This window comes from Delphinus delphis, chromosome 16 (genome assembly GCF_949987515.2).
Source record: "Delphinus delphis chromosome 16, mDelDel1.2, whole genome shotgun sequence".
NCBI classification, from domain to species: domain Eukaryota; kingdom Metazoa; phylum Chordata; class Mammalia; order Artiodactyla; family Delphinidae; genus Delphinus; species Delphinus delphis.
The window spans coordinates 80772606-80798592 of record NC_082698.1 but is presented as its reverse complement, the minus strand read 5'-3'; the positions used below and the strand labels follow the sequence as shown (position 1 = coordinate 80798592).

The following is a 25987-nucleotide window of genomic DNA, read 5'->3' as shown; positions in this document are numbered from 1 at the left end:
CTGGACGGAGGCCAGAGATACGTGGGTGTCAGACGGGCAGGCCCGAGGGCTTTAAGTGGGGGGCAGGAATGGGCCGGCAGGATGGAGTTGGGCTCTGTAGCTCTGCCAGAGGTGGGGTTTCCTACTTGCAGGTGTGAACGGTGCTGAGACGTCAACCAGGGCATGTGGTTTGGAGCATGACGTTCTTAAAAGTCACGTTCAACATTCATGAGTGGGAAACAGGAAGAAACTCATTTTCCCTTAGTAAACATTTTTAGGGAATTCCCTGGCAGTCCGGTGTTTAGGACTCCACACTTCCACTGCAAGGGGCACGGGTTCAGTCCCTGGTCTGGGAACTAAGACCCCGCAAGCCACGTGCTGTGGCCAAAAAAGAAAAAACATTTATGTAGAAACATGTTAGTTTAATCAATACTTTTTGAGCGCCCCCAACCGAGTCAGCAATCTCAAAATGGCTGTCTTTTCCCACTTTTCTGAAAAATCTTTTCTCAGATTTCTTTTGATCTGAGTACTTTTGGGGAGACACAATGAATGAATGACTGAACATATAGACAGTCATTCCCCGTGACAGTACCAATGCCTGTTACATGGTTTCAGGGTTTCAGCTCACTGCGGAACTTAAGCTGATTTGTCCTGAATTCATCTCAAAATTCTTAGTAGTCATGGTAGCATCGGTAAGAGCTGTTTTAACATTTTTCTTCCCTAAGGTTCTGTCACACTTCAATTAGAAAGGACCAACTTCTATTCCACCAGCTAGAGAAGAAGCTGTGCAGAGAAACCCAAGTTAATAAGCACCGTCGTTTAAATTTATCTCAGTGATGCGCTCTCTCTCTTCCGATTTGCCCCTGGGGAGCTGCCCGGCTGGCCCGCCCTTTCATCTGGCCCTGCTTAAGAAGAATCCCTATCTCAGAAGAAAGCAGAAACAGAGATGCGAGGGCTGTCTGCCGCTTCACCCCTGGGTAACGGACGTGGAGTCCTTGGAGAGCTGGAGGTCTCTGAGACCTCACAGCACGTGGTCTGCCCACACCCTCCCCTTGGCCTGGAGAAAACACGCTGGGGTCCCTCAGGGGTGTTGAGGCAGGAAGGTCACAGTTTTGGCCTCTCTCACACTTGCAGTTGGACAGAGCCCAAAGACAATAAGGACCTTAGGTACGAAGACTTCTTTCTTTTGAGACAGACACGCCCAAAATTTATATATCCAGACAAATACTGGGTCTCCCGAAAGAGTCACCTTGAGGAGTTCTCCAGTTAATCTCAAAATGCTGACCTTTTTCAAAACATAATTTGAAACTCCTCATGTGGAATGGCCATTAAAATCCATGTCACCTTCTTTTGACCATTTATAATGGAGTTAGACTCTGACCCTAGGTTAATGAGTGGCAAAGTAACGTCGCTAGTAAACACAGTCCCTAGTGCTTATCTAGCCTGGGACACCTGAGTTACAGAAAGAAGAGCTACGACACTGCAGTAAGCGCCAAAACTCCCGAACGTGCTATAATCGAAGGTTAAAAGGAACTGAGATGGCACAGAAGGAGGTTGGTAATTAAGTCTGGCCGAAGGCATCAGAGATATTTTTAGGAAAAAGTTTCCCTTTGAAAAACACTTTGAATGTTGGCAATGACTTTTACTTCGAGGAAGTGGGTTTTGCAAAGCAAAAATGAGGTTCTTGGGCACATGAAGATGGGAAGAAAATAGTTGGGGAGAAAATCCAGGAGGGTAAGTGCTTTTTTCCCTTTTCTTTCAGGAGTGGGGAAAAAACTTACCGAACAGAGCAGGTGGCTGTCTCAGTGTCATGAGGAAAATCATTTCTGCGGTTCTAGGGACATGCATCAATGTCAAAGGCACCCAGGGACGGAGCCTCGGTGTGGCCAGCAGGCTGCTCTCAAAGGTGAGGGTAGTTCTGAGCGAAAGCTGCAACCCCATAGATCCCAGACCTCTGCCCAGAGCCTTCTTTTCTTCTACCTCAGCCCAACTCCACAGCTTTTCCCTTAAGAACTCACCTCAGGGCTAAGCTTGGAGATCAGTGGCCAAACTGAGTTGCCCTTTCTCCTGTCGTAGCAAGTCACAAATCGTTTTTGGTCGGTGTCCTTTCAGCCCAGACACAGCTGTAAGTGTCTCTCACTACCTGTGCGTCTAATGAAGCATCACTGCTATCTGCCTAGGGTACCACTCTCCATGGCGGACTTCGGGGATCAATGAATCTAGTGGGTCTTGGCATCTGTAGGCTGCCTAGAAGCTACGTTTGGAGAATATCCAGTCTTATGGACCCTCCTAAGGAAGATCATAAAAGCTCACCTGCTTCTCTGAAGCTAAGGTGTAGGTGTGACACCTATTCTTCACCCATCAGACCCACTTGGGTGAGACTTTATTGGACACCAGAGAAAGGAGGCACCGTGGAGCCGTTTTATTAGTATGTATGGAGGCAGAGACATCAGTTTTCAAAGTGAAATTATCTGTGAGATGGTGGCCCTTGTCAGAGTAGCATAGTGGGAAACGACGGTAATGTCCTCTAGCGTTCAGTGGGGCGGACGTAGTAATGATTTCTCATCAAGCCTGTCCTGTAGCATAATTGTGGCCATTGTCCCTGGAATTTTAGCCAAGTCAGGTTGTCTGGCCTTCCCAGCAATTTTGTGAGAATCCTGAATCTTCTTATTAAACCCCTTTTGTTCTTGATCCGTGTGAGTTACCATCTGTTACCTGCAACCAACAATCCTGTCTGATACCCATATATGGAGCCAGTATTAACATAAGATCTCAATCTGAGAAACAAAAACTCTGTGACAACCAAGACTTTATAAACCAATTCAATTCATTACTGAAGTTTCTCACCAAATATTAAAGGAAATTTCATTTGTTTTACTCAGGAAAACATCTAGCCATCTCCTTTCAATATCTCTCTCTATTTCTCACACAGACGGTAATGCCAACCAAAGTCTCTCTGTCGTCTCTCACATTCCTCCCCAAATTCGCCGTCCACCCATCCAGTTTGCCCTGACTTTCTTCCTGCTCCCATCACCCTCCATTCAACTCTATCCAACTCTCTTCCACCGTAACCCTTTGACATTTTCAGTGTGTGTCACATCAAATCAGTCTGGATTCCTTTCATTCTCCCCTAACTTATTAGCTCCATTCTGCTGAGAAAAAGCCCCAGAAAAATGTCCTATATAATTTTAGACAGACCACGAATCCAAGTTAAAAATATCTTATCTAATCCAACCGAGGTCAGTAAATTGCCCAAAGTTATGGTGAGGGGGTCAGAGACTGGACCAGAATCCAGGGGTGCAGATGGCAGTGGAGAGCATCTTCTACCAGGCCACCCTGCTCTGCAGGAACCCCAGGTGGCCGGAGCATCTTGTAGTTCTCCAAGCAAGCCTAGACCAGACCAACATGTGCTCAGCTTCTAGGGACAGATCAGGTTGAAAACACTCAGGATGATGTGGTCATGCATATAGGAAATATTCAGAAAGAATAGAAGATAAGCTCCATGTTTTTCTCACTGATAGATTCCAAGTGTCTAGAACAGGACCGGGCACGTAGGAGGTATTTAATATATATCTATTGAAGAATGGGGACTTCTCTGGCAGTCCAGTTGTTAGGACTCTGAGCTTGCACTGCAGGGGGCACAGTTCGATCCCTGGTTGGGGAACTAAAATCACGCATGCTGTGAGATGCGGCCACAAAAAAAAAAAAAAACATTCCAGAATGAAAGGATGGGCCGGGCTGATTGTGAAAAAGGGGTTATTGGAAGGCTGGGGCAATTGCAAGCTGTATGAAAATATATAGGGAAAGGATACAGTTTCATATGTGTATGTCTGGTTGGCCTTGCCTCAAAGGAGATACAACTTTACTTAGGAAGCTTTAATAGTTTGTTTTTGTTGTTTTTTTTTAAAGCCCAGAGAAGTGAGAAGGCAGTCTGTTCACCTATTCACTCATCTGCTCATTCATTTTTTTTTAGCGTTAGCTACAGAAATGGTACTAAATATTATGGCTCTTCATTTGAAAAAATAGGGTTAAGCACTATACTGGGAGAAGAGAAAGCCACTCAAAAATCTTTAAAATAATTGGCAGAAGTAGCTTCTGGGGCATAGGTAACTCTTTAGTTACATAACTAAACTTTAGTCACATAACTCTTTGCACACCAGATTCGGTGACTTTGGTGAAAGGGATTAAAGACCTAGGAGTTAATGTCATCCCTCAGCTGTCCAGTGAGAATCCACATCAGATATGACCAAATTAATGACGCCCATGTTTTTAAAAGTTTGTTACCTAAAGTTCTGTCTTTTGCTGTTAAGAGACCCTCATACAAAAAAGTATTTGTCCAGTTATTCATCAAAGGATATTGATCAAACGTCTGTTATGTGCTGATACCTGGAGGAGAAAAGGGGCTAAGGCACAGTCCTTGTCCACAGGAGGCTCCCTGTGTGGGAGGGCACGGCACACGCACACATCTTTGTCAGTGTAAAAACCAGTGAAGGGCTTCCCTGGTGGCGCAGTGGTTGAGAGTCCACCTGCTGATGCAGGGGGCACGGGTTCGTGCCCCGGTCTGGGAGGATCCCACATGCCGCGGAGCGGCTGGGCCCGTGAGCCATGGCCGCTGAGCCTGCGCGTCCGGAGCCTGTGCTCCGCAACGGGAGAGGCCACAGCGGTGAGAGGCCCGCGTACCGCAAAAAAAAAAAAAAAAAAAAAAAAAAAAAAAAAAAAAAAGCCAGTGAAGGAGATAGAGTGCCCTATCTCTTTCACAGATTCAGAGCTGGGAAAAGGGTTTGCTTCTACTAATTCTAAGACTTGTTTCCAGTTGGGCAAACTGGATAGCTCCCCGCAAAAGAATGAAATTGGACCCTAATCTTACATCATACACAAATAAAAATGGATTAAAGACTTAAACGTAAGACCTGAAACTATGAAACTCTTAGATGAAAACAGGGAAAAAAAACGTTGGTCTTGACGTTGGTCTTGGCAATGATTTCATGAACATGACGCCAGAAGCGCAGACCACAAAACCAGTGATAAACAAGTGGAACTGCATTGAACTAAAAAGCTTCCACACAGCAAAGGAAACGATCAACAGAGTGAAAAGGCAACGTAAGGAATGGGAGAGAACATTTGCAGATTATGTATCTGAGTAGGGGTTAATATCCAAAAAAATAAGAAGCTCCCACAATTCAATAGTAAAAATCTAATAAGCGAATTTAAAAGTGGGCTGAGGACTTGAATAGGCATGTCTCCAAAGAAGACATGCAAATGGCCAACAGGTATATGAAAAAAAGGTTCAACATCACTAATCCTCAGGGAAATGCAAATCAAAACCACAATGAGATATGACCTCACACCTGTCAGGATGGATATTATCAACAAAAGAAAAGACAGTAAATGTTGGTGAGAATGTGAAGAAATTGAAACCCGTGTACACTGTTGGTGGAATGCAAAATGGTGCAGTCACTATGGAAAATAGTACTGAAGTTCTTCAAAATATTAAAAATAGAACTGCCGTATGATCCAGCAATGCCACTTCTGGGTATTTATCCAAAAGAATTGCAATCAGGATATCAAAGAGATATCTTTACTCCATGTTCATTGCAGCACTATTCACAAGAGCCAACGTGTGGAAACAACATAAATGTCTATTGACAGATAAATGGATAAAGAAAATGTGGTAAATACATACAATGGAATACTGTCAGGCTTAAAAAAGAAGAAAACTCAGCAACACATGACAGCATGAATGAATCTTGAGGACCTTATGCTAAGTGAAATAAGCCAGTCTTAGAAAGACAAACACTGCATGATTCCACTTGTGTGAGGTATTTAAACAGTCAAAATCATGGAATCAAAGAGGAAACTGATGATTGCCAGGGGCTGGAAGGAGGGGAAAATGTGGAGTTACTGATCAATGGGCATAAAGTTTCAGTTAAGTGAGATGAATAAGCTCTACAGATCTGCTGTACAACATAGTACCCGAGGTCAGCAATAATGGACTATGCATTCAAAAATTTGTTAGGAGGTGGAATACTACTCAGCCATAAAAAAGAATGAGATAATGCCATTTACAGCAACATGGATGGACGTAGAGATTATCATACTAAGTGAAGTAAGTCAGAAAGAGAAAGACAAATACCATATGATATCACTTATATGTGGAATCTAAAATATGACACAAATGAGCTTATCTACCAAACAGAAACAGACTCACGGACGTAGAGAACAGACTTGTGGTTGCCAAGGGGGAGGGGGAGAGGGAGAGGGATGGAGTGGGAGGTTGGGATTAGCAGATGCAAACTATTATCTATAGGATAGATAAACAACAAGGTCCGACTGTAGAGCACAGGGAACTCTATTCACTATCCTGTGATAAACCACAATGGAAAAGAATTTTAAAAAGAATGTATATATGTATAACTGATTCACTTTGCTGTACAGCAGAAATTCACACAACATTGTAAATCAACTATACTTCAATAAAATACATTTAAAAAATTAGGAGGGTGGACCTCATGTTAAGCATTCTTACCACAATAAATTTTTTTTAAATTAGTTAATTTTTAAAAAGCTCCTTTGTCTTATTTTTCTCTTGGCTGCCAGGAAGTTTGGAGTTAAGGTCTCTGCTCAATAGTTTTCTTAGTTCTCGATTTCTGGGATTCCCGTGCTCCCTACTCCATTACTCAGAGCTTAATCTACACATATCATTTAAAGCGTTTTATTGTACTTGGGCTTTTAACATTTTGGGAAGTTAGGCAGGGTATCAATGGATAACAAACGAGTGCTTCTCAAAGGCACAACAGTGATGCCGGCGTTAGAACCCAGGCTGCCTATTTATCAAATTTGTGGCTCTCTTTGAACACTCTTGCAGGAAACTGAATTGCTCAGGACTTTAAAAAGTCATAGCTTTATTTCGGAGACTTCTAATGGTATTCACTTCAGGAATTGAAACTGGAGGTGGAGTTGGGCAGGTGGAAAATGCCAGGCATCTCCATGGTACCACTGCGACCAAGGGGCAGTGTGCAGAGAGGAAGCACGGGGAACACCGGGCCTCCTCTGGAAACCTCCCTGCCTCTCTTCCCTGCCCTGGACTTGACGCACTCCTCCGCTGGCCCCCAGCATCCTGTCTTGTGGGCCAGGAGCACACCTTTGATACCTGTAACCCTAGCACCTAACGCAGCGCTTGAGTCATAAGAGACACAGACAATTGAAAGGACAGACATGACACATTCCTTCTGAGCTCTGGCCCTGAGTCTCTAAAAGCATGGTGTCGGTGTTAGTTAAAACAGGGAAGGGACTTCCCTGGTGGTCCAGTGGTTAAGACTCCGCGCTCCCAATGAAGGGGGCCCGGGTTCGATCCCTGGTCAGGGAACCAGATCCCACATGCATGCTGCAACTAAGAGTTTACATGCTGCACTAAGACCTGGGGCAGTCAAATAAATAAATAAATATTAAACAAACAAACACACAGGGAAACTTAGAGGAAAGCAGGGGCGGGGGCAATGGTGAATTCAGCTTGTTGAGTGTGAGGGGCAGGACCTCCAGGTGGTGACGTCTACCAGCACTTAGACATTTCACATGAGCTCTGTGTGCCTCAGGGTTCTCCTCCATACAATGGGGATAATCACGGATGCTGTCCCGGGGGCTCTTGGGAAGGCCAGATAAGATGGCGTAAGTAAGGTGTCACGGCACTTGGTTCATTGCAAGCGCTCATGAGCATAACTGAAAGAAATAACTACCAGGCTAGATGTGGTCCCTTTCTCCCCTATATTTCCTCCTCACTCAGGAAGTATGAATTCTGAATTCTCCGTAATACATCTGACTTTGGCTGCTTCTTCGCTTATCTCTCCTCTTTCCTCGAATCAGTCCCTCTTTCAGAAGAGTTCTCCCAGCCTCTCCACCTCCCTCAGACCCAGTGCCGCCAGGTGGCCTTCCTAGACCGCACGGTGACACCCACCACCCCTGCCCCTACACTCACAACCCTCCGCAGCTTCCACCGATTGCTGGAGGAAGGCAAAAACAACCTGGTGCTCTCGGCCTAGCCTCATCTGCTTTTCCAACCGGATATTCTAATGCCCGTGATCTCTACCCTACCCCAAACGAGATGCGATGCTAGACTGGACCGGCAGCAGGTGCAGACCGGCAGGAAACAGTCTGTTCGGTCACCCAGGGCTCGCTCATTCATTTTCTCAGGGTATTTTCACTGACTCCCTTACTCACGGTGTGTGGAGCCCATCCCCAGCTCTGGGGCTTCACAGCTCTGCCTGACTCTGTGCAGGCGGCTAAGCCCCTCTGGCCTCAGCGTTCTTAACTTTGATGTTCACATAAATAAGCGAAGCGAAGAAGGAGTCTGGCACATAGAAGGGGCTCAGTGAGCCTGTAAGGGGCTTCTTCATCTCCTAAGGAGCCGGCCCTCACCTGTCTGAGGCCTGCTGGGAACCCACAAGTCTCTCTTCATATAGGGAGAGGGCAGGGTCCTATCCAGACAGCTGAGATGACAGGAAATTTCAGTGTCGTCCCAGAGGGCTGGCATTAGAGGGAATGAAAAGGCCGTGTTGGCAGTAGACTCCCCAAGGGGCACGGGTAGGTCTCAAGAGATTAGAAGATCTGAAGTAGATCACCTAGCCCAGTCCCCTTATTTTGAAAAAGGAAAAAGCTGGGTCCTAATACCTGTAGTTTATCCCGGTCGCAGAGTGAATAATACCGTGCTTCTCATTTTCTAAATGCAGCCCTGGTCAGTATCATCAAATACCTTCCTCATTTTACTTTATTCCATTTTTTAAAAATTTTATTTTTGGCTGTGTTGGGACTTCGTTGCTGCGCGCGGGCTTCCTCTAGTTGCGGCGAGCGGGGGCTACTCTTCGCTGTGGTGCGCGGGCTTCTCATTGCAGTGGCTTCTCTTGTTGTGGAGCACGGGCTCTAGAGCTCAGGCTCAGTAGTTGTGGCTCGTGGGCTCCGTAGTTGTGGCTTGTGGGCTCTAGAGGCAGGCTCAGCAGTTGTGGCGCACAGGCTTAGTTGCTTCGCAGCATGTGGGAATCTTCCTAGACCAGGGATCAAACCCATGTCCCCTGGATTGGCAGGCAGATTCTTAACCACTGCGCCACCAGGGAAACCCACCTTCTTCATTTTAAAGGCTTTGGTCCCTTTTAATTTTTTAATTTTATTTATTTATTTTTGGGGGCAGCGCCGTGTGGCATGTGGGATCCTCGTTTCGCGACCAGGGATTGAACCCGCACCCCCCTGTGTTGGAAGGGCGGAGTCTTAGCCACTGGACCACCAAGGAAGTCTGCTCCCTTTTTAAACTATACAGATGTAACCTGTTTCAAGACAGACTATGTTCTATTTATCTTTGAGTTCTTACCACCCAGGACAGTGCCTGGCACACAGTAGGCACTTGCTAAATGTTTGTTGAGTGAATGAAGGAAGGAATTGGACACACCCGTTTCCAGAGAATTGGCTCTCCATGGGATTTCCAGGGCCCCCTCTAAGGAATTCCCCGACGTACTGGTAATAATGCCTAGAAGGTCTCCATCAGGTCCATGACCTGGAATCAACAGGTGAATGTGCATACAAGAGCTTCTAATCCACACGAGGTCATCAGGGCACTGCTGAAGCACCCGCATGGGAACACCAGGCCACTATGCCCCCAGATAGGACACCTGGTAAGCATTCATAAGAAAGAATTTGACTGACTTGGAAAACGGCTCTTTACATGAGACGTTCCAAAAGGGAGAGCTGTTTCTTGGGAGAGACATTACCCTAACTGCAGGGGACACCCAGTCACAGTGGGCTTTTTCAAGACCCCAGAGTGGCAGCCAGATGTCCCTGCCCCATGCTGACTTTCCTGCCCTTCTTTCATTAACAAACTTCCAGGAAACCAAGTGTCCGTGTGGCCTGGTTGCAAGTCTTTTTGATGATCCTCTCTCTTGGTTACGACATGACTGAAACACATTTCTAAGTAGGACGCAAACCCTCAGAAAAGCTGACCCCAGAGACCCAGCACACTTCTCCTGGCTGGCAGGCGGAGTGCTGACTCTGGGGCCCCGTGTTCTCCTCTAAGCCTGACTTCCTTCCTCAAGAAGCCCCATGTGGCCCTTCCCAGGGAGCATCTCAGAACCGGCGCGGGCCGAGGCTGTTCCGTGAGCCCTGAAACACACACTCGGTAAAAGTCATCCGCACTCAGAGCAAAGAGGAAACTCACGTTCCAGGCCTCCCTGGGGGCCACGTGTCCCCGTCAGCTGCACGCTCCTTTTGAGTTAGGCTGGGACCTGGGACCCTTTGCCAGCAGTGCTTGCACCTGGACAAACGTCTCCTCCGGCAACAAAATACAAAGAAACTACAAGGGACTAAAAATAACTGCGTGCGTGCGTGGGCAGATTCTGGACAAACGATACAAAGAGACCAAAAAAACCCAACTGCCACTTCTGAAGAGCCCAGAGCAAAACCTGGTGTCGGGAGCAAAAGCAGGGCACTGCGCACGCCCCCTGCACGCAACACCACCTAAGGGCTGGGCAAAACACCTAAGCCACGTCTCCGGCCCGACCCCTGGACGCACCGCGACCCGCACCCCCTGTAAGGAACAAGCTCGCGCCACGCCCCCTCAGAGGGAGCCACGGACGCTTACTTGTTCTCACTCCCCCCTGCAGCAAATAAAGCTTTGGCTGAATTTCTTGTCTTCTGAATTTCTTGGGGGAGGGGGGAAGGCCAAGAACCCTGGTCCGTATCACCTTCAGGGCTGGGACTCAGCTCAGCAGTGGCCACAGTGGCTCAAAGGCAGCATTAGCTAAGCTCATCATCACTTCCTCCCCGCCCTCCGAGCCTGTGGGCAGAGGCCCTGGCACGTGGCGCCTGTATGCGAGTGCTGGGGGCAGCAGACCTGTTCTGAGGCTTGCAGGGCTCCCACCGGCCAATTGGAAGGGCTCTCACCCCGTCAGATCTCTCCTACCCCAAAGTCACGTTCCTAAAGTCCCTTTATTATAATTCATCCTTTGAATTCTTCCTGCTGTCTTTCCAGACCAAATGCTGGTAGGAGGCTCTCCTATGTTGTGACATTGTTCACGTCTTTTCTACTTGGAGAGATGAGACTTGGGACAGACTGGGCTGGTCCTTCAAGGCCTCTGGCACCCTGGGGCAGGGTGATGGAGGCAGGAATCCTTCTTAATTTCCTGCGGGACCCACCCTTCTTACCCTGAATAACGGCATTCGCTTTAACAAGATGACTCAGAGTCCAGGTGTGAAGGGCATTCTGGGGCCCCTGAAGGCAGCTTCTGGCCCAGGCTCATTTGGGAGAGGGATTTGGCGTCGTCTGGCCGAGAGCTGGAGAGGTCTGAGAGGGTCATTCCCTCAACAGAGGCTGGGTCTGCTCTGTAATTGCACTATTTTCTCTTAGAGGAACATGCAGGTTTTTTCCAGAGCAGAGGAGGACACAGCCCAAGAGGTCACTCCTTGAGCCCTTCGCCCTGGTACTTCCCCAGGGGTGCCTGGAAGGTGCCTTAGAGAGACAGAGAGGGAAGAGCGGCCAGTTCCTTAGAGTCAAGACCAAGCCAGGAGCCCAGCTCATCCATCAGAATCATGCCAGAGGCTGCCTTCTCCTTCTCTTGTCTCTTCAACGCTACCCCAGCACCCCACGTGCTTGTCTCCTGTACCTCCTGGGTCTTAAGCCGTTTGTAACTTGGGATTCACTTCCAAGCTTTCCAAGTGTGCTCCCTCCCCCACTAGCTCTGAACTCCCAGTTAGATGCCTGGGAATGGACACGGCAGCCGCCTTTGTCTCAGGCTGGTTTGGTCAGTCTCCAGCGGCGTCCGGGTGCTAACCGCAGGACACACTCGTTTTCTGATTCCTGTACCCTCTGGAGGGCTGCCAAGCCAGCATCCTCTTCTTTCACATCTTAAAACCCTCCCCGGCTTCCGAGAGAAACACGAGGTCCACGTGTGACCTAGCGCCTCCCTCCTCCAGACCGGGGAGTGGTTTGTTTCTGTGACGTCACTCAGCCCTGCTTCTGCATAGTTACCTCGAGGTGTGGATCTCATTGAGAGCAAACGTTACGGGCTTCTTTTCCTCCAGTGGCTTCTCCTGTGTATGGGATCTGACTGCTGAGTCTGGGCAGCGTAATCCACTGAGCAGGAAAGTGAGAAACACACTCTGGTTTTCTCTTGTTTTATTATGGCTAGCTCAAAGAGAAAAAACTCTTACTTTCAGTGGAATGAGAATCCGATGTAGTAAGCTTAAAATCCCAGCTCTTGCTAATGGCCAGGATATTTAGGTCTTACTTTTCTCAGCCTGGAGTAGAGCATGTGTGTGAGTGTGAGTGTGTGTGCGGGCACACTCGCGCGCATGCATGCCCGTGTATGTGTTTGCTCATTGTTTCCCACTATATAACGGTGATCTGAGAACATTTATATCTTTGGGCAGCGTCATTCCAATGAATATCGTCTTGGAGTCTTATAGGACTCTACACGCCTCTGTTCAATCAGGATATACATTACCCTGCATTTCTCCTTTTGGATTGAAATGAATGTTAATCGGTATAAAGGAAATCACTGCCTTTTGGGTTTCAAGATGTCTGTCATATGTCTCTACAGGCTGAAATCGTCCACAAAGAAAAATTATCGCTCAGTTGATAACTGCCAGGTTCACTCTCCCCATCCACAGGCCAAAACAACGAGTTGTTTCTATTTTATTTTATATACCTTATATAGTTTATATATTTATTTTCTATCTCTTCCATGCAGAAATGATGTTGGTTTTATATCCCCTTAGCTCCAGCAAGTGGTGGTTAATTTGGTTAGAATTAGTGATGGGCTTTTGTCTCCCAAAGATTCTAGAAAGCTAGCAAATTTATTATTTTAAAGAGCTGACCATGCATTAACCGTCAGTAGACTGATGAATGACTTTTGTGCAATATTTCCCAACATGTGTTGTTATGTGAAAATTATTTTCAGAGAAAAATCCTGCTGTCAAATAAATTTAGGAGATGCTAAGTATTGACTTCTCACCCTTGAAAAATCATAATGAAAAATATTAAATGTATATATTAAATTTATATAAAAGACTGAAACTTCCCAAGGAAAAGAAACTGAGTTGCGTTTGTTTAACCTGGTGCGTTTCCAAGTTTGATTAGCACAGATAATGTACTTTCATCTCAGGGAACCAGTTCGTCTTAAGCACATCTGTTGTGGGAAGTGTTGCCTTAGTGAATATCCTCTTGGAAGTTTGCACAACTCCACACCTCTCTCTTCAGTAGGCAAGGCGTGTCTATTACTACAATATAAGATAATAGCTCCTGACAGATAAGCCTCCTAAGAGCAGACAAATCGATTGGTTCATATTTGGGCTTTTTCTCAACTTCAAGAGGCCCAAGCCGTAAGCAGCGGCACTTACCCAATCTGCTTCCAATTTGCACATTCTAAACACGATCTGGCTTTCAGGTAAAGGCATGATAAAAAAAAAATCTTTTTTTCTGTAGAAATCTGCCTTTTATAAATGTCTTTAATTTTCTGGCTCCACATAAATCAGAACTATCCCAAGAATAACTGTCTTTTGAGTATTTTGGGTTTTTCACCATAGTCTCCAAGAAAATATCATACGATTTGACTCCCAAGTTGACAGAGATTCAAGTTGGCTGAATCCCATCTACTCAGTCCTAATTCCAGCCTGGGAAAAGAGAGTTACGGAGAACTGAGGTATTCTGCATCACATCTGGGCAGCAAAAGGAGACAGCAGGATTTAACCACGCCATCGAGGAATTTCTGTTACGGGCCTCGAAAGAGTAAGTCGTGCTTTGGGTCGTGCCTACTGGGCAGACTGGGCTGGGTCGGGGACTGGGGGTGGTACTGGCCGGCCCTCCTCTTAGCAGCAAAATGGTCAAGTAGAAGGAGCTTATCTGCCGCTTGCTTTTTCTTCTGACAACCCTTTACATCCTGTACCTTAACACTCCTCCTGTGACATCACCCCATCCAATGGCCAGCATCCTCTCACACTCGACGTCTCACCTGTAGAATGGATGGACAACAAGGCCTTACGGTGTAGCGCAGGGAACTATATTCAATGTCCTGGGATAAACCATAATGGACAACAATATAAAAAAGAATATATATATGTATAACTGAGTCATTTTGCTGTACAGCAGAAACTAACACAACACTGTAAATCAACTGTACTTCAATTTAAAAAAAAAAAAAAAATACAAAAAGTCCAGCTGTCAGGACAAGTTCTTCCCAACCAACGTACGAAGCCGAGAATGTTATCCTTCCCAGGAGTCTTTGAATGCGAAGAAGTGTAAAACGTCTCCTGAAATTTCGTGGCTGACCCAGGCCTACCCCCATCTCAGCTGTTTCCAGTGAGAATCCAGCCTCTCGCCTGAAATGATACCTTCTAGTAAGAATGACCACGCATCACTTTTCTTTCTCTGTGGCAGGCACTACCTTGAGTGCATTCTGTTCCTTAATTCTCTCAACATGAGGTCAAATAGTTGCTCCATTTTAGAAATAATGAGGAAAACAGCGTGAGGAGTGGTTAACTCCCAACGGCTGGATGGCAGAGCTGCTTTGACAGAAGCTGAGAGCGTGTGTTTTTCGTGACTCCGCATGCTTTCTGCCGGGAGCCCAGCCTGGCTGGGTAGCAGCGGTTCTCCCCCGGCAGCTGGAGCAGGTGGGTGTTGCAGGAGCCCCTCTCAGCTGCCCACAGGGGTGAGCGCCTCTGACCCTCTTCTTCCAGGACCCTCTAAAAACACAGGATCGGTGTCAGCCCTCGCCATGTGTCTCTGGAATCTGGGGCGAGATTTAATGGCTTCGTTCTCCACGCGGAATTCCGTCCTTCCTGCTCTTTTTCCCAGCACGATGTCTCTGCTCCTGGGCACCCATCTCCTGCCCCTTTACATCAGCCTCTCTTCCTCGTAAGAACCACCCCTTGGCTACGGGGACGTAATAGGAAAATACATTTTTCTTAGAGGTTGTCTCGGTATTTCCTCAAAATCACATTATACATATGTATATATCTGAATATATATATATGCACATAAATCTCTGCACACACACACAAATCTAAATAATACATATGCCACCTCGTGGTTAATGAGTAGAACTGTCCTCGTCATTTAAATGCCCTGACCAGGTGTTGCTTCCTGGAGAATGAGGAAATGTTGGCTGACATTAACATGACGATGTTCGCATGATTCTGTTTTATTTTTAATTTTAATTTTTTAAAATTTTTATTTAAGTATAGTCTATTTACAATATTGTGTTAGTTTCAGGTATACAGCACAGTGATTCAGTTATATACGTATGTATATATATAAAACTGTTCTTTTTCAGATTCTTTTCCATTAGAGGTTATTACAAGATATTGAATATAGTTCCCTGTGCTGTACAGTACAGGTCCTTGTTGGTTATCTATTTTATATATAGAAGTGTGTATCTGTTACCCAAACTCCTAATTTACCTCCCCCCCCTCCCCTTTGGTAACCATAAGTTTGTTTTCTACATCTGTGACTCTACTTCCTCTTTTTTTTCTTTTTTTTTTTTGCTGTACTCGGGCCTCTCACTGTTGTGGCCTCTCCCGTTGCGGAGCACAGGCTCCGGACGCACAGGCTCAGCGGCCGTGGCTCACGGGCCCAGCCACTCCGCGGCATGTGGGATCTTCCCAGACCGGGGCACGAACCCGTGTCCCCTGCATCGGCAGGCGGACTCTCAACCACTGTACCACCAGGGAAGCCCTCTACTTCTATTTTGTAAATAGGTTCATTTGTACCATTTTCTTAGATTCCACAGTTAAGCGATATCATATGATATTTGTCCTTCTCCGTCTGACTTACTTCACTCAGTATGACAATTTCTAGGTCCATCCATGTAGCTGCAAATGGCATTATTTCATTCTTTTTTACGGCTGAGTAATATTCCATTGTGTATGTAGCACATCTTCTTTATCCATTCATCTGTCAATGGACACTTAGGTTGCTTCCATGTCTTGGCTATTGTGAATAGTGCTGCTATGAACATTGGGGTGCATGTATATTCTCAAATTGTAGTTTTCTCCAGTTATATGCCCAGGAGTGGGCTCACAGGATCGTATGATAGTTCTATTTTTAGATTTTTAAGGAACCTCCATACTGTTCTCCATAGTGGCTGTACCAATTTAGATTCCCACCAACAGTGTAGGAGGGTTCCCTTTTCTCCACACCCTCTCCAGCATTTGTTATTTGTAGACTTTTTTTTTAATTTATTTTTTTTTTTGGCTGCATTGGATCTTCATTGCTGCACGTAAGCTTTCTTTAGCTGTGGAGAGTGGGGGCTACTCTTCATTGTGATGCGTGGGCTTCTCATTGTGGTGGCTCCTCTTATTGTGGAGCACGGGCTCTACGTGCGTGGGCTTCAGAAGTTGTGGTATATGGGCTCAGTAGTTGTGACACACGGGCTTTGTTGGTCTGTGGCATGTGGGATCTTCCTGGACCAGGGATCAAACCCGTGTCCCCTGCATTGGCAGGTGGGTTCTTCACCATTGCGCCACCAGGGAAGTCCCTGTAGACTATTTAATGATGGCCATTCTGACTGGTGTGAGGTGGTATCTGACTGTAGTTCTGATTTTCATTTCTCTAATAATTAGTGATATTAAACATCTTTTCAGGTGCCTACTGGCCATCCGTCTGTCTTCTTTGGAGAAATGTGTCACATGATTCTCTTTTATTAACAATGTGCAACAGACTTCTGAATCACTAGGTAACTGAATAGTGAAACTGACTGTCCCATGGCAGTCAATGTGAAGAAGGTGGACCCGCCACTTTAGCCCTCAACAAATTTAGCATCCGGTAGAACACCTCCCAGTAACAGGCACCGTGATGAGCCCTGGGGATGTAAAATTGAAAAGACCTGGTTCCTAATCTCATAGAGAGAATCTTCAGACAAGACAGAGGAGCTAAGCCTTGCAGGGTAAGAGGAACATTGCCACCGTGGTCTTAGGGCAGCAAAAAGGGCAGGTGTAGCAGAGAAGATGGCCCACTTCCTTATGAGTTGAAATTGGTTTTGCATTTTTGTCTTTTTTAAATTTGTAAATGTTTGCTGTCTCAAGCTACATTTGAAGCCCTGGAATGGAAAAAATCTAGCCTGTGTTCTCTCGTGCCCCATGTTGGCATTGAGCAGAGTCATCTGCTTGCAGCCGAGCTGTAAGTCCAAAGGCAGGCTGCTTCTGTGCGCATAGGAGTGTTATGGAGAGACCCTGGAGGTGCTCTGGGGATGAGCTAACAGCAATGAGGCCAAAACGTTGCGTAGGTAAAAAGAGATGGTAAGAGAGATGCAGGAATTCCTCATCACAACCTAATGAAGGAGAAAAGTACAAGAGAGGGCCAGGCTTCCAGAATAGCTTTCAGATCCCAGTAGCACTCCAGGAAGGGGCTGAGAAAATATGAAAATCCACCATGTGACACTGACCACATCCAACAGTGGCCAGGGAGCCATGGGGTGGACACGGGGGAAAGCAGGGTGCAGGGTGATGCCCTGCCCTGGCCAGAGGCCCATGGGGCTCTGGTGCTCATGCAGGTGTTTTGGAGAACACACTGCCTGGCCAGGGATCACCTCGTTCCCAGCAGGCAAACGTGGACTCAAATATATGACCATCCCTAGTATTCAGCGTGCAAATGGAAATGACAGGAGAGTGGGGCTCGCATATCAGACAAAGCAGGCTTTAAAACAAAGACCATAAAGAAAGTAAAGAAGGACACGATATGATGATAAAAGGATCAATAAGAGAAGAGAATATTACACTTGTCAATCAACATATATGCACCTGATATAGGAGCACCCAAATATACAAAACAAATACTTACGGACATAAAGGGAGAAATTGATGGGAATACAACAGTAGGAGATTTAACACCCCACTCGCATCAGTGGACAGATCTTCTAGACAGAAAAGCAATAAGGCAACAGAGGTCCTAAATGATACAGTAGAACAATTAGACTTAATTGATCTTTTCAGGCCATTACATCCCAAACACCAGAAGATGCATTCTTTTCAAGTGCACGTGGAACATTCTCTAGGATTGACCACAGAGTGGTTGGGATGTGTGTGGCCAGTCATCTTCCTCCCCCAGTTAAGGTTCCACTTCTGCTAAAATCCCCACTCAAGCTTCCTGCATGTTGTTACAGAGCCTTGGTCGGAGATGCCTGGGTGGGGCGGGATTGTTGAGCGTTGAGCAAATGGGAGGTGATGTCACAAGTAAGAAGCAGAGCACAACTCTGAACCTCAGACATGTGTTCTAGCATCTGCTTTTAAAACCTTGTTTTTATGAATATCTTAATAAATACATAAGTAATAATCCATGAAAAATAGATACCTTCAGGGATTCTTTAAACATTCTATGAGGGCTTCCCTGGTGGCGCAGTGGTTGAGAGTCCGCCTGCCGATGCAGGGGACACGGGTTCATGTCCCGGTCCGGGAAGATCCCCCATGCCGCGGAGTGGCTGGGCCCGTGAGCCATGGCCACTGAGCCTGCGCGTCCGGAGCCTGTGCTCCGCAGTGGGAGAGGCCACAGCAGTGAGAGGCCCGCGTACCACAAAAAAAAAAAAGAAAGAAAAAAAAAATTCTATGGATTCTTTGCCTCGGAACTTTTTAAATTATAAAAATGGGTTGTGTCATTTCCGACGTCTCACAATTGCTGTGCTGTGGTCGATTGCCCATCATTTGGTTCTTATCTCGCTATGTTGTGATTTTCTATCCACCTTTCTCAATCGTCCATGAGAGTTCATTTCCTGGCAGGCCCCTGTTCTCAGCTTGGCACACATAAGTCAGTGCTAAAGTTTTGATTGAATGAATGAATAAATGGACACCATGTTTGGTATGGTAGTGGCAGGGTCCTGGGCTTGTAATAAGGTTCTCAGCTAAGCCAAGTTGGTCTTAATCATTTTTCACCCAAGGGAGTCCATACCCTTCTAAGTTGTGTTCATAGTCACTGAACTTCTGTTCCCACCCTCAGAAATGCCCAGTATGCATGGCTGCTTTCATATTCTGGACAATTAATTTACAAACTGATGTAAATTCTCATCTTCTCTCATTTCCAAAGGATAGGGACAGGCTTAGTCCTGTTTTGCAGAATGAGATGCAAAAAACCAAGCTTTTTCCCCTTCTCCCTGTGCCATCAGCTCTGGGCTGAGTTCAGTGCCACCCACCTGGGTCCCGAGCTTCCAGCTTCCTCTGCCGGGATCAAGAGTGATCTAGGCTGCAGACTCTACTAGAAACTCAGCTGAGGAGGCTCAAGGCTTCTGAGAATCCTGCACACGTGCTAAATTATTTTCAGTTAGGTCCTGGCTCTCCAAACTGGCACACCGACAAACAGGGCTTCTGCTCCCTGTGGCACAAGAACGCTTTAGAGAGTAGAATGCCAAGCATGTAAATGACGAGCCCCCAGATCTGGGAAATCAGAGGCTAGGGGATCCTAGGAACCGTGGCAAAGATAAAGAGATGAGAGGAGGTGCAAATGTCCTGGTCTCTGTGAAGCAGGTGGTGAGAATCAGGGAACGCTGGCTGGGTTGCAGGTGGCTGGAGAGAAGGCGTGCGATGTGATGTGACTTTTTCCAATGTCCTGCGACCTGACAGCCCAGGGAATCTGAGTAGGAGAGCACAGGAGGAAAAGAGAAAAGATGAGGAAAGCTTGTAGTTGAGTTACACATTGCCTTGAAGAGACTGCATATCATTTGAGCAAAATTTACTTCTAGTTAAATCAGATCCTCCTTTCCCAGCCACTCCCGGGAAGTTTCCAAACATGACCCAGCATTGGTGTTCAGGATTGCTTTTAGCCTGAGCAAAGAAAGAAGACATTCTCTGAGTGAATTCTTTAAATTCAGAAGACTTTCTGACCTAGAATCTTAACTCCCAAAAGAAAAGAAAGAAGCAAGATCTCAAGGGGGCCGGGAAGGCATATTGGAGGGCGGGTATTCATTTCCCCTGGACAGATGAGCAGTCCTCTTGGAGGCAGGGTAGAACCAGGAGAGATTTGGGAACGGGGAAGGAAGGGAGCACACACCCAAGCCAGCCCCATCCTTCTTGGGATAAGCTGGGGTGACCGATGCCATCGTTGGGAACATGACAATGATGTCTCACTTGTGTCTTTACAATCTGCAAAGCACTTGTGTGCACAGCTCATTCCATGCCCTCGTCACACACCAGGGAGGTGAGACAGGTCGGAATCAGGCATCATCACCCCACGGTGAATGGTTTCCCCACCTCTACCTCCAAAGCACTGACCAGATAGCGTTCTGGCTACTTTCCCCAAAGCGCTCATGTGGTGTTGGGGCATTTTTTTTTTTAAGAGTGCATATGTTAATTCCAAACTCCTAATTTATCTACCCCTCTGCCCCGCCCCGCCCTGCACTACCCCCTTTGGTGACCATAAGCTTGTTCTCTATGCCTGTGAGTCTATTTCTGTTTTGTAAATAAGTTCATTGGTATCATTTTTTTAAAATTCCACATATAAGTGATATCATATGGTGTGTGTCTTTCTTTGTCTCACTGACTTAGCTTAGTATGATAATGTCTGGGTCCATCTATGTCGCTACAAATGGTATTATTTCACTCTTTTCTGTGACTAATATTCCATTGTGTACAGGTACCACATCTTCTCTATCCATTCCCCTGTTGATGGACATTTAAGTGCTTCCATGTCTTCGCTATTGTAAATAGTGCTGCTCTGAACATCGGGGTGCATGCATCTTTTAGAATTAGAGTTTTCTCCAGATATATGCCCAGGAATGGGATCACAGGATCGTATGGTAGTTCTATTTTGAGTTTTATTAGGGAACCTCCATACTGTTCTCCATAGTGGCTGTACCAGTTTACATTCCCATCAGCAGCGTAGGAGGGTTCCCTTTTCTCCACACCCTCTCCAGCATTTATTACTTCCAGACTTTTAATGATGGTGGGCATTGTTGATACTTGGCTAGAGGACTCAGGAATACCTAAATTTGATCCGCCAAGAAAATCCCTTCCTCCCTCCTGACCCCCTCAGGGAGATGTACAGATAAGGGATAAGGGATGAGAGACCCCAGGCCCGCTCTATTTTTAGCTGGGCTTCTTTGGGGCTTCAGCACAAGGATGAGCTTCCAGGTCATGGTGGGGACTTCTCCCACTCCCCAAGCATAAATCCAGCCTTCAACTCCAAGCAAAAGCCCATCGATTTGTGAAGAAGAGAAAAGAACAAGAGACTCCGTCCCAGCGGGGCGGGCTCTGCCTTTCTCTCTCTAGCCAGGAGAGCAGCAGGGTGGAGTGAGCCAGGAGCAGGAATAATCAGAGGGTGGCCCAAACGGGACTTCTTAAAACCTGGTGGCCTCACCCACTGGCAAAGGAGACCCAGTCAGTGTCCTGGAAACCAGCTCTCTGGGATTAGAACTGGGGAGAGGGAGAAGGGGAGGTGTCTTCTCCTCTGTATTTGTACACTAACCCATGAGGGTGTTGAGGGCAGCCTCCAGCCTTAACCGTCCTTAAAGCTGTTTCCATCCTGATCGCTGTGTGTCACACAGTACGCTCAGAAGAGATTTCTCCTTTCTAAAAGGACGTGGGGCTCCGATTTCACGGCTAGTAAGTAGCAGTTCTGGAACTTGGACTCAGAGTTTTGAATTAGGTGTGATTTGCTTTACATGAAGCCACTCTCCCACGTGACATCTTTCTAGGACAGGGAGAAACGTGACACTTGGGTTCAGGAGTGCGTGAGTCTCCTGAAGATAAACGCACACTTTTTGTGTGTGCATTTGCTGGGGAAAAGCTCCCTGGGTTTCAAACGGATCTCCTTCCCCCTTTTCTGAATGGATAGAATCCTCAAGACCGCCTTGTGTTCACATTTTCCCCTTTGGAAGGTGTCCAGCCTGTAGTTTCAAATCAGGAGAATTGACTCACATAGGAATGTATTTTTTCTAACTTGAAAAAAATAAAGCAAATAACTTTTCAGACCTAAAATATCTCTGTCAAGTGAGAATGACATGGGAATGTCATGAAGACGATTGAAAGACAGATGCTTTTGGACACTAATCCCCACCAGTAACTATATTACCTTAGAGGATCACCTAAATAGTTGCTTTAAAGGCTCAAAACACTACCGAATCTGAGCTGGAAAACAAATAAAAGAACTAGTAATATTAGAATTATGCCCAAAAGGGTTTTTTCAGATTTTTTTTTCAATTGCTTGTGGTGGTGGTTAGCGGAGAATTTGGAGATATGGGAGGAAGAGAAGAAAGCCTTCAGTGATTTAGTGAATTTTTCATATTTGTTACTTAACATGAGTATTAATCAGGATAAGGTTGATTGTGCTGCTGTAACGAATCATTCCCAAATCGCAGGGGTTTAAAGCCACAAAAGTTTATTTCTGCTTATACTACAGTCGTCACTGGCTAGCAGGGGCGTCTGCTCTTCAGAATTGCTAAGGGACCCAGGCCGACGGGGGCTCCCTCATTCTAGGACACCACCAGCTTCACACAAGATTTCAGAGTTGACTGCAGCAGGGTCATTTCTGCTCATGGTCTTTTACCTACAGCAAGTCACATGGCCAAGCCCAGCATCAAGAGAGGCGGGGATGTGCACCCAGAAGTGAGCCCTGGGTGGTATTTAATCCCCAAATCCTGTCTCAGGCAGCCTTTTCTATGGTGAGCTGACTTCCAAATTGCCATGTGGCGTAGGAAAGAACAAACACAAGGGTTTACGCCCCTCATCTAAATAACCATTTTTTATCTGACCTGAAGTTGAACAACCATATTTACACTACAGACTTAAAACTTCCTCTACAAAGGATACAGGTCTAAAATCTGTGGAAAGAAAATGTTTGTTTGGGAAGAATTTATTTATTTATTTATCGTATAGTTGATTTACAATGTCAGGTTAATTTCAGGCGTACAGCTCAGTGATTCAGTTATACATATATAACTGAATGTTATAACTTCGGTTATAACATATATAACTTCAGATTCTTTTCCCTTTCAGGTTATTACAAATTAGAGCAGAGTTCCCTGTGCTCTACAGTAGGTCCTTCTTGGTTATCTATTTTATATACAGTAGTGTGTATTGGTTAATCCCAAACTCCTGATTAATCCGCACCCCCCCCTTACCCCTTTGGTAACCATAAGTTTGTTTTCTATGCCTGTGAGTCTGTTTCTGTTTTGTAAATAAGTTCATTCATATCATTTTTTTAGATCCACATAGAAGTGGTATGGTGGTATTGGCCTTTCTCTGTCTGGCTTACTTAGTATGATAATCTCTAGGTCCATCCGTGTTGCTGCAAATGACATTATTTTGTTTGGGAAGAATTTATTAACCAGTGTCTCCAACTAGTCAGGAATCTAATCTGTGAGAAAGCACATTGGTGGCAGCCCACCTCAAGAGGTTGAGTGAAAATTAAAATGTTCAAGCTACAGTTGTCTCTTACAATGTGTGTCCACAGATTTCACAGTGCTGAGTTTCTGAAGAAGTGCATTACGTTTAAAGTGTAGATACTCTGTAAGGTGCTTTAACACACGTTGGCCACTTTCAGACCATCAGTGAACCCCTTTAAAACACCATGGTGCTGCACTGGCTTGGGCAGCGGGGGATAATTGAAAAGGATGTGGAGAAAATTGGCTTTGCCCCTGCTCAAGAGTGACACCCAAACTTGTGAAGCGTTCCATCCATATTTGGGGGAGAAGATGAATAAAGTTTCGTGAACGGATGGTGACGATGGCTGCCCAACAATGAACGTACTTAATGCCACTGAATTGTACGCTTGGTGGTTAAAATGGTAAATGTTATGTGTATTTTACCAGGATAAAAAATATCATGTTAAACGGATAATATTTTGGATATATTCAGTTAAATAAAATATATTATTAGTATTTTAAAAAAAAGTTGGTTAAACACAGCTGGGGCAGACGACTGCCTTGCAGTAACAGATTGTGCTATAAAAAGGCAGAGGATGACCGCCCAACAATTATAACACTTTATTTTGAGCACTTTATTTTGAGTAATGCATGACAAGTATGGGCCCACTCACTGCAGACGTAGTAACTCACTTGCCCCTTACAAGAACGCTGATGGAGTTATTATTCTTGCCATTGGACAGATGAAGAAACAGAGCCTTAAAGAGGTTGACTCTGGTCCAAGGTCACATGGCTGCTAAGAGACGGGTGAGGATCAAAGCCAGGTCGGCTGGCTCCCAAGCTCTTTGCTTTGCCCAGCCCCAGTGCGCAAAGTTGAGGATGCCCATGAAAATGGCCAGTAGCAGCCACGAATCCAGGATGGTGTCGAGGCTAGCGTGGTGGCCTGGGTCGGCCAGGCAGGTGACAAAATCAAGGGTCATTAGACCTGCATCGCTGTGAGCCCTGCTTGGTTCCCAGGGCACGCATCTCAGCCGCGTCCTCGGGAATGGAGGTGGGTATAAAGTTCAGAGAAATGATCGGGCTCAGACCAAAGATAGAGGGACCCTCCTTTGTGGTGGGTTTACTTCTTTACTGGTGGAAGTCTACCGTCCACAGGATCCGTGAACACGTGCAGTGCTCTCACGTGAGTTCTGAGCAAGCCCATCCCTGGGGGCCGTAGGTTTCACTCTTCACACTGGCAGGAGGAGTCGGGAAGCAGCAGGTCAGTGCAGCCCACCATTGACTGGGCAGTGTGTCTGTGCGGGGCACAGGAGCCATTGGACTGGTCCATTGGGAGTTGCTCACCCAATGGACCAGGGCTACACCCTGACCCTCTGCTGATATCAGAGGTGAAAACAAAAGCTCTGGTGAGCAACCCAAGTCCCACTGGGAGGGCTGGGGCTAAGAGAACTCACGCCCACCTGCACTCCCCCGCCGACCTGCTCCCTCCCATGCCCACCTGTACTCCCCAAGTCCCTGAGGCTGGAGTTCAGAGCCAGCCCAGGGGCGAGTGGACACCATCTGACCAATACCCATCCTTCCTCAGACAGCCACCACTTCCCTGTGTGCAGACACCCCCCCCCCCGCATGTTTCCTCATTTTATCCTCACAGAGTTCCCGAGACAGTGATGATGACACAACTATGCAAGTGTGAGTCTGAGGTCACAGTGTAAAATCCAGAGTTGTAGCTGCGACGGAAGGGATAGAAAGTATTTAAACACAAATTGCTATTTCTTTTCACGGCACGAGCACAACTTCTTTCTGTTATTATAGCTTCTCATTTAAAAGCTTTCAAGGAATTCCTGAAGGCTTCAGATGATAAAGAGGAACTAGGCTGGGTTTATCCTCCTGTGGAAATTGTCTGTCCTCTTGTCTGTCAGCCCAGCTGGACTGCAAGTCTTGTGAAAGCTGAGGCTGTGGCTTTTTCCTTTGATTTTCATTGCCTGTTCCCTGAGTTCCACAGCATTGCTCCTCCTGGAAACGTTCCCCAAGGAATACGCCCCCACCCCCTCACCACACTCAGGTCTTAGCCTTTTCAAAGATGCCTTTCCTAACCTCTGGGTTCACTATTGTTCTCCTATCCCCAGCCTCCTCCCCTATCTCTATCATTCCTATGTTTTGTTCTGACATACATTTTAACCATGTGTTTGTTTGTTGTCCTTCTCTCCCTACTAGAATATCAGCTCCACGAGGGCAGGGATTTTTTTTAATAGATTTATTTATTTTATTTATTTTTGGCTGTGTTGGGTGTTCGTTGCTGCACGCGGGCTTTCTCTAGTTGAGGTGAGCGGGGGCTTCTCATTGCGGTGGCTTCTCTTGTTGCAGAGCGTGGGCTCTAGGCACGCGGGCTTCAGTAGTTGCGGCACACGGGCTCAGTAGTTGTGGCTCGCGGGCTCTAGAGTGCAGGCTCAGCAGTTGTGGTGCACGGGCTTAGTTGCTCCATGGCATGTGGGATCTTCCCGGACCAGGGCTCAAACCCATGTCCCCTGCATTGGCAGGCGGATTCTCAACGACTGGGTCGCCAGGGAAGCCCAAGGGCAGGGGTTTTTGTCTGTTCGGTTCACTGCTGTAATCCCAGTGCCTAGGACAGGGACATTGAACGAATGAATGAATGAATGATTATATAAATGTGTGTAGCACAGCTCTTGGCCCCA

General features: G+C 46.3%; 1 long non-coding RNA gene across 1 annotated transcript; it reads left to right on the top strand.

Annotated features, from left to right (window-relative positions):
- Positions 1-1442: 1442 nt before the first annotated feature.
- Positions 1443-2652, top strand: LOC138414296 (uncharacterized). The gene is made up of 3 exons (XR_011246744.1): positions 1443-1532; positions 1742-1885; positions 2160-2652. It is a non-coding gene; the product is annotated as an uncharacterized lncRNA (long non-coding RNA).
- The last annotated feature ends 23335 nt before the right edge of the window (positions 2653-25987 follow it).